This window comes from Lontra canadensis, unplaced genomic scaffold, assembly GCF_010015895.1.
Source record: "Lontra canadensis isolate GAN:19392208 unplaced genomic scaffold, GSC_riverotter_1.0 scaffold6, whole genome shotgun sequence".
NCBI classification, from domain to species: domain Eukaryota; kingdom Metazoa; phylum Chordata; class Mammalia; order Carnivora; family Mustelidae; genus Lontra; species Lontra canadensis.
The window spans coordinates 3,981,892-3,988,088 of record NW_022631000.1 but is presented as its reverse complement, the minus strand read 5'-3'; the positions used below and the strand labels follow the sequence as shown (position 1 = coordinate 3,988,088).

The 6,197-nt window shown below is 36.1% G+C and overlaps 1 long non-coding RNA gene across 1 annotated transcript; it reads right to left on the bottom strand.

Annotated features, from left to right (window-relative positions):
- Window positions 1-335: 335 nt before the first annotated feature.
- LOC116864796 lies at window positions 336-5,536 on the bottom strand. The gene is made up of 3 exons (XR_004382086.1): window positions 5,511-5,536; window positions 4,262-4,492; window positions 336-584 (listed from the first exon to the last, which is right to left on the bottom strand). It is a non-coding gene; the product is annotated as an uncharacterized LOC116864796 (long non-coding RNA).
- Between the last annotated feature and the right edge of the window lie 661 nt (window positions 5,537-6,197).

Here is a 6,197-nt window from a genome sequence, read left to right as displayed (position 1 = left end):
TCATTCTGTAACACATATCTCTGAGCTGGGAACTGGTAAATAGCAACAAAAGGTTTAAAGATCTAGTCATTAAAATAGACCCCAAATTAATAACCACACAGTGATTAGAAATGTGTATAAATTTGTTAACATGACCTTACTGTTATTAGTCCAGAGCTTATGTGTAGGTGAACAAAGAATTATGAAACGTGACTGAAAAGGAGCCATGCCTCAGACTCTACGCGCCAGGGAAACAAGAGTCTAAAAAAAGACCCAAGTGTTTGAGCAGCTTTATTTTTCACCTTTAACATACTTGACCATTTGACAGTCAAATTTTTGCTTTTTAGATTTTGACTTTTGATGAGAATGTTTCCCTTACTTCACTTTGCTGAAGGACAAGGTTTAAATGTCCCACTGAACAATGATAGCTTGTCAACAGCTACACAGATGCTGTGAGTTGAATGATCTTTTGTATTTAGGACAACCTATTCAATTGATGGATGAGGCCAAATCTTCCAGAATTTACTGCAAATATATTTTGGATGTTGTACAATCGTGGCCATTTTTCTGCTTGTGTTGGTCATCAGTAATAATGGAAAGGCTTCCTAAAATGAGAAACAATAATCTCATTTGGTGTTGAAATAGCCACAGACCCAAAGAGTACTTCTGAGTAAATGTTCAACACTATTCACTGCCCTTTGGCTGCTTGCTTTAATTCACTTCAAGCTGGCAGAGACTTCCACTGGCTTCCTTGCTTTTCTTTTTTTTTTTTTTATCACTTCGTGTAGGAGCTGAGACAGAAAATGAGAGCCATCCTATCCCCAGCCCTCACACACCCCCTACATGACACTACATTAATATCTCTTCTTTGTTCATTAATGATAGACAAATAACCAACTTTCTGTGGCTTGATTTTGTTCATCAAAGTGGGCTGAAATCTAACCTGCCTTGTCTAAATTAAAGAGCCTCGTAATAGTAGCAAATTACTTTGAAATTCCTGGAGTAGAACACATTCATTAGGGTTTAAACTCGTCCAATTATTAAAGGATGTCTTGGTCTCAGAATTGAGTGCACTTAGAAGTTATACACCCTGGAACCTGGGCAGCTAAGTGCATTATTCATGTAATGGTATTTCTATACAGGCTTACATTGCTTAACATATAAGATGTAGTCCTCCATAGGGTATCAATTCAGATCAATCTTCTATTTCTTTTTCTATTGATTAATAATGTAAATTACAAAGTATATTATTTTTATTTCTATTCCTCCTTCAATTGTCAGTGATTACCAATACATACCCTGACCCTAGCTCCTTTGCCCCTGGTCAAATAGCTAATAAGAAATAAGCAAAGAATATAAAATAGTATTGGGGGGAATCCCTTTTACATTAATCCTTTATTTTATAAGAATTATTCTCCTTCAATATCAATTTGTCTATTTGGGATTTTTTTCAAATACCAACATACTTCATCAACTAAATTATTTTTAGGTTACAGAAGCTATATTAGTCTTATCTAGTCAATAGAATCACTTTATAATTAGAAAAATCTATAAAATAGAAAATATAAGATTGAGATTTACCCTACAAATCTCACAGACTTTGTGTCAAATGAGACAGCAAGGATTATGGAAAACAATATATGGCTGGGAGACAGTTCTCCATGGGTCTCTATGTGAATGTGCATATCTTGTCAGCAGAGTTACTAATAACTTTTATCCCAGATATCTTTTCCAAAATGTCTTTTAAGACATTCTTTTCGAGAGTGGCAAGCAGCCTTGGAAGGCAAAGGTAGTGTCACCCTCCTGGACAGCAGGTAGTTTTCTTTGCTGCCCACTCTAATAACAGTAATATAACACGGTGAGGTGTCCCTCCAGGCAAGTGTTGGGCAGGTTTGCTTGCAGCCCCTTTAAAGACTGGATTTCTCAGCTGTGACACAAACACACTGTGTGCACAGCATCTACCTCGATCTGTCTCTGAGTGACTCCCTTGGGATCTGGTAGTGGGGAAGGGTATCAGTGTAAACATGAAGCCTATGCTGCCTGTTTAGCCAAGAATAACCGAGGCCTTTGTATCCAACACAGGAATCATCTCTTTCGAGCATTCATGAGTCTATGGTAGGCTAACCCTTAGCTTGTAAGTAGGGTGCTTTTTCAGACCCTCGGGGTTCTTGACATAAATACATCCATGTGAGCTTTTTCAAATTACTTGTAGATCTTTACAATTCTGAGATAGTATTATTACACTGGAGAATTACCTTACAAGCTGATAATGTGTGTATCTGTGTGTGTATCCGCGTTTATGTGTATCGTGGATAGGGAAAAATAGCTGAGTCTGTATCTCTCAAAGGTAATTTTGCTAATATGGAGACCATTGTAGCATGCCTAAATCCACCTAGCATCTTGACACTTTAGTCCCACCATGTCTGCAGAATTCACAAAATTCCTGGAGTGGGAACACAGTGTAGCAGTTGGGAATACATAGTGTGAAGTCAATTTATGCTGTCTCAGTTCTATCACTTACTGGCTGTGTGATGTCAGACGAGTTACTTAACCTTTCTTTGTGGTTAGTAACATACCTCATAGTGTTGTTGGTAAAACCTGGCAGTCAGTAATTATGTTGTTTTTACCTGCATAAGTCAATCTAATCAAATAATTCATCTCTGTTTGATTTCACTGAGTCACAAAGATTTGAGGTATACTATACATTGGATAAATCTGGCTTAATACCTTAATGTTTTGTGAAATTCAATTCAATTTATTTACTTTTTAAAATTTTGTATTTTTTAGCCATTGCTGTCTTTCACACCTTATTTGTGGGTTAACATCAACATTAACTGATGTGTCATTTCCTCAAAATACCTTCATACTCAGCATAACGAAATCAGCATTAAAAGTTCTTAACAATTGGGGTGCCTGGCTGGCCCAGTCAGTTAAAGCATCTGACTCTTGATTTCTGCTCAGGTCATGATTTTGGGGTTGTGAGATTAAGTCCCAAGGGGGCTCTGTGCTCAGTGGGGAGTCTGCTTGGAATTCTCTCTCTCCCTTTTCCTCTTCCCCTCAACCTGCGCTCTCCCTAAAAAAAAAAAAAAAAAAAAAAAAAATTCTTAAGAATCATTAACAATTATCTCCTTATATAGCTTTTTATTTGCCACAAAATCTTATTTGTCATAAAATCTTTGCTTCTTACTACCTGTATTAAGTATTATATATACACATATTTTTTCTGATAAGGATTTGTTGGCATTTAGTACCTATTTCGTCTTCTACCAAAATCTGAAAGTCACACTCCAAAGACACCTCAAATTAACCTAAGTCTTTATAAAAGTAATGATTATATACAAAAAATTTTTTAAAAAAGTAATGAGGAGAAACAGAGTTTTAGACTCTACTATGCTCTAATCAATGTCTTAGACTCATAATATTGATTTTATTTTTTCCTGTGGGAATTTTAGTATTAAAAGTAGCTTTTATGGTTAAAAGTTGTTTTCATTGCATGATAAATATCTTGATTAAAGCTGTAAATAAGAGCCTAGCCAATTCTTTGTCTTTCAGTCCACATTTGGGAGAGTTTTATAAACTTAGCATATATTCTCATACTAGAAAAGCATACCTGAATTAAGATGCTTTTTGCAAAAAAAAAAAAAAAAATTACAAAATAGAAATAAATCACAGCATAGTATACAACTATCACCAGTTAAAAAAATAAAATATATGGTGACCAGTAGCCATATCTCATAAACTCAAAAAAGTAGCTGAGCATATTTATGTCCCCCATACAATCTTTTTTCTTTACCTTCATGATCACTGTATTTCCCAGTATCCTTCAAGGTTACTTCAATTTCCCTGTCCAGGGGCAATTGCACTATTTAAGTGTGTGCTAATTATTGTCTTTCTAAAGATAGTTAAAATGAGGATCATAGCCAGTGACAGTCTCCATACTCCCAAGAAAAGCCCAATATATTTTCATCAGTGACAAAGAATCATAAGGAAAATTTTTTAGTGGAACATTTTAGTCTATAACTTACAAAACTAAGTAGATTTTACATAGTGATATTCTCTTATTCTCTCTTTTCCCACTGTGTGCTGCCTACCTTGTACCTCCTAATTTCTGAAAGAACTTACATATGACAGGTAGTGTGGATGAATTGCTACCTGCCTAAGTGTTGCCAAGAACAGCAGCCTAAGTAGCCATTCCAGGAATTCAGAGGGAAGAAAAGTGGTTAAAATTCAAAATACGGTCCTATAAATCTGAAAAGCTCGGTGCTCTAATTATATGACATACTCATTCAGCAGGCTCTCTGGGCTGAAACAGACTGAGATAAGGACCCTCTGTTGTCCTCTACTCCTTCTTCAACTTAAGAAACTGCAGAAGCTTTAAGTTTTGAGTTTCGTGTGTCATTTTTCCCAAACACATGAGCAGGCTCTTCTCTGGTCATTGACAGATTTGATTCACCATCCAAACTGTTTTTACCACCATGTGTTGATTTTTGTGCTTATTTCTTTTCTTCAGAATCTGTAAAAACAGTGAAGGCAAAATGGGAAGAATTGTGCACAGACAAGTGTGGAATCAAGCTAAGCCATGAGACAGAGCTATGGGGAGAGGTGTCTGCTCTGAAATACAGACTCCTGAGCCCATGGCCGTTCTAAGCACTCACTTGTGCATTCCAGCTAAGGGCATATTAATATGCACTGCCTTCCTATAGCCAGCAATGCAGCTGGGAGAAAAACAAATCATCCATTATTGCAAAAATGACAAATGAAACATTTCAAAGTTTTATTCTTAAAATGTCCCTTCAGAACAGAATGTTGAAAATCTTTACCCTCCTCAATTCCTAAGGAGGGAGACTGAGGCATGGAGAGGTTAAGTGAGTTGCCCAAGGTGACCCAGGAAGTCAGTGAATTAACCAGAAATAGTACCCAGGACTCCTGCCTCCTACACCACAGTTGTAACCGCTGGGCCATGTTTCCTGATGGCAGCGTAGCATTAGACCACAGTGGTTTGCCAGCAACATCAAATAGCATTTTGCCAGAGTAATTTACCTCTTTTGGAATTAAATAATAATATCATTTTACCTTAATCTATCACCTTTAGTCCCAGAGGAGCCTAAAGTGCTAAGTGCTTTAGTTATGAGTTTTAGCAGCTTACATATAAATCACTTCACACACCATTAAAATGCAGCTGTCCTTGGAGTCAATGTTGCAGCTGTTAAACATAAGTATCCCAACTGTTAAACATTTATTGAGCACCAACGATGTGCTAAATGTTGGAGAGAATGCAAAATTTGAATTTAGGGAGTTTACAGGGATGAAGAAAGAGAGGAAAACTACTTAAAATGTTGATAACATATAAATAGAAATCAGACTTACTGGAACACACTTCTGTTTCTAGTGAACATAATCATCAAGGGGTTGGAAAAATTGCCTTTGGTTGTAAAAAGTATTTTTAGATAAGTGCTCTAAAAATATGAAAGCAAAAGTTTACACAACAAAGATGTTCGAGACTCATCCCAAGGTAGTCCACTAATCTTTACCTGATTCCTCACATTCCATTTTCATCCTTCCTTGTGTTCTCAGGCACTTATAATGAAAATTTCAAATAGCCAAGTACAATAAGTTTAATATAACCTGAGCTGATTTTTCCATGGAGATCCATTATGTAACTATAAGCATTTCTTCTATGGAGAAGGGGAGTCGAGGTGGGAAGTGGATCCAGAAGAGAATAAAGCACACTTAAGCATACAGTAAATAATGACATGATTAGTGGAAAAAATACTAATTTTGTGATAAATGGTTAAAATAGAATTACAGGTGTTTTTTTTTTTTTTTTCCAAACACAGCTCCCACACCACACACTTTATAATATGACATGTCATAATAAACACTATGAACCTAGTAAATGTGCAAGAGAAATTACAAAGCTAATTAATCTTTTTTTTTTTTTTTTGCTTTAAAACAAACAAACAAACAAACATGAAAAGTTAAGGGGAAGTAAAGGACAGTTCAAAGAAAGAGAAAATTCCAGATGAAGAGTGAGTTTCTATTTTATCTGTCTGCTATTCTACTCAAGTCTGCTTGAGAACATACTTTGGTTGCTCATACGTTGTTTTGGTACTTTGTGCCAAATGATTGCTGTCAAAATGAGCAAGTTGATCTGGTCTTCAGGGAGGAAAAGACACAGAAACACTTAAAGGAACCTAGTGGACATGTTGCAGACATGA